Source organism: Nanorana parkeri, unplaced genomic scaffold (genome assembly GCF_000935625.1).
Source record: "Nanorana parkeri isolate BGI_ZX_2015 unplaced genomic scaffold, ASM93562v1 scaffold1969, whole genome shotgun sequence".
NCBI classification, from domain to species: Eukaryota; Metazoa; Chordata; class Amphibia; order Anura; family Dicroglossidae; genus Nanorana; species Nanorana parkeri.
In genome coordinates, this window is record NW_017308237.1 from 105,984 (window position 1) to 109,012 (window position 3,029).

Consider the following 3,029-nt stretch of genomic DNA (forward strand, 5'->3'; position numbering starts at 1 on the left):
GGACTAGAGACAAAGGGGTCCCCCTGATGTCCTGTGGGCTGCCTGGGTCGCTATGGCATTGCAGGCTGCTGCTGTCAGTAATCTGTGCAGTGGCGTGTTCCTCCTCACAGCTGCTGCTGAGTCCGTGACAGCCAGCAGCTTTGGTGGAGGAGGCCCGGGGCCAGGGGCGTAACTAGAAATCAAAGGGCCCCATAGCAAAATCTTGTAAGGCCCCCCCCCCTGCAACCACATCTCACTCCCCCATCCTGCAACAACGTGGTGGTGCATTGAAAACAATGGCACCGCAGCCACGCCCCCCTCCCCTCTCAGCAGTGTAATCGCCAACATCGTTCTATCAAAGATTGTGACTGGGTTGGAATGTGTGACCTGTCACATGGTCACACATTTTAACGAAATCCCGCCCAGTTTTTCGGCGGTGGAATGTGTGTTCGGCAAAAGGTGAAGAATTCCAATGATTGTTTCAGGGCAGATCGGCATTGCAGATTGTATGTGCAGGAGAACCGATCTGCCGTGGAACAGCTGATCGGTCCTCAAATATTGGACTTTGTGGAATGTGAGATTGCACTCACAAAGTCTGATAAAAGTGACATTTCAGGACCACTCAGCTGTTCCACGGCAGATCGGTTCTCCTGCACATACAATCTGCAATGCCGATCTGCCCTGAAACAATCATTGGAATTCTTCACCTTTTGCCGAACACACATTCCACCGCCGAAAAACTGGGCGGGATTTCGTTAAAATGTGTGACCATGTGACCAGTCACACATTCTAACGCAGTCACAAACTTTGATAGAACAAGCCAGGAAGCTTACAGTCTTGCTCCTGACCGGGCCCCCTCAGTTGCGGGCCCCATAGCGCCCGCATGGGTCGTTATGGCGGTAGTTCCACCACTGCCCGGGGCCCAATAGTGCAGCAGTGGAGGAGGTGGGGCCCGGTGATGGTGGAGGAGGAGGAGGAAGAGGCCAAGCCCGGAGGCAGTGGAGGAGGCGGGGCCCAGTGGTGGAGAAGGCTGACGGGTAAGAGGTGTGCAGGGGTGTTACCAGCCCCCTGAGACCCTGAGAGTATATGGTGGGCTCTGCAAGGTCATAGGTGGGCTGTGCGGAGTCCCTGGTGGGCTTTGCAAGGGGTGTAACTAGAAATCACAGGGCCCCATACAAAATTTTGCTATGGGGCCCTGTGATTTCTAGTTACGCCCCTGCCTACACTGACCTGCCATTGTCACACCTGACCTGCTGGCCACCCTTTGGCAAAACACTGCACACTTAGCTTTGCAAGGCACATGTCTTTAACCTGCAATTCCTCATTCACAATGTGCAAGAGCAGTGGGAGGTAAAGGAGGAATACATGGAGGAAAAGGAAATTAGGTAAACTCCAAGGGGGATGTTTCACCCCTCCCAAACTGCTGGAGTTGTACATGGGTGAGGAGAAATCATTGAGGACTAATGACAAATAGCACCTTGGGCCAAACCCTGTGTAGTTGCAAGCACTATTAGAAGTGTTACCCTCTAAATGTATTAAATTATAATAATGAATGTGCTGCGCTTCATTTAGAACAATCAAATAAATAAATAAACAAATCTCTATAATAAATATGTACTAAACAATACATGCAATCAACGTGTTCACAACTGTTTTTCTTGTATATATCAATCCTAGATTATTGATATAATAAATATCCCTCTGGAAAGTCCAATCATATATTCCGTGTCTAGATGTGCATTTTTAGTGTAACCCTACCCCCTTTCTCAATGTGTAATCAGTCCAATAATGGTTCACTGGCTTGTGTTGTCAAGGATAGTATCCTCAGATACTCAAACATTTTAAGAAGCTGTTTAACAGGCTGTTCATAAGAAGCATCAACAGATCTGATCCATGCCTCGCAAAAAACTCTCTCAAGACATACAATCAAAAGTATTTGATCTGCAAAAGGCTGGAAAGGAATACAAAGCTATCTCAAAGTGCTTAGGCATCCATCAGTCGACAGTTAGACATATTGTCTATAAATGAAAAGAGTTTAGTACTGTGGCTACTCTGCTTATTAATGGACGCCCAGCCAAGATGACTCCGAAGGCACAACGCAGAATCCTCAATGAGATGAAAAAGAACCCAGGAGTAACGGCTAAAGGCTTGAAGACATTACTGGAACTGGCAACATCCCTGTTCATGAGTCTACCATATGTAAGTCTTTGAACAGGCAGGGTCTCAATGGCAGAACACCACAGTGGAAGCCACTGATCTCCCAAAAATACATTGCTGCATGCCTGAAGTTGGAAGAGCACCATGGAAAACCGAAACACTACTGGGAAAATGGAATGGCCCAGTTAGAGCCCAGACCTTAACCCCATAGAGATGCTGTGGAATGACCTCAAGAGAGCCATTCACACCAGATATCTGGAGCTGAAGCAGTTTTGTAAAGAAGAATGGTCAAAAATTCCTCCTGAAAGATGTGCAGGTCTGATCAGGAGCTACCAAAAATGCTTATTTGAAGTCATTACTGCCAAAGGAGGTTCGACCAGCTATTAACTCCAAAGGTTCACTTGCTTTTTCCTTCAGCACTGCGAATGTTAATGGGTGTGTTCAATAACGACAGGAGAAATTTGCATTGTTTGTGTGTTTTTAGCTTAAGCACACATACTTTTTCTCGCCACTGTATATTAAGTGCAAAAGTTCATCTATTCATTAAAATGTTCCATGGCAGGTGAAACAGCCTGATATGTGCCTTGTTACTCCCCACTATGTTTCTTAGTTTTTCAGCTGGGGACCTTTTTTTCATTTGACCTGCCTGATTGCCCAGGAGTTCCAGACCACAGTTTTCTGCATGCTTAAACGCGTGCTGTCCGATGCAGTTTCTTACATTTGCATTTGCAAAATATGAATTTTTTTACTACAAAATAACTTCAAACTAGTATATATTTTCTGAAAGCAGAGGCCCTGTAACAAGTTGCAATTTTTTATGTTGCACGGTATTTGCGCAAATGTTTATCAAACAAGTATTTTTGGGATAAAATACACTAAAATGAAATTTAGTG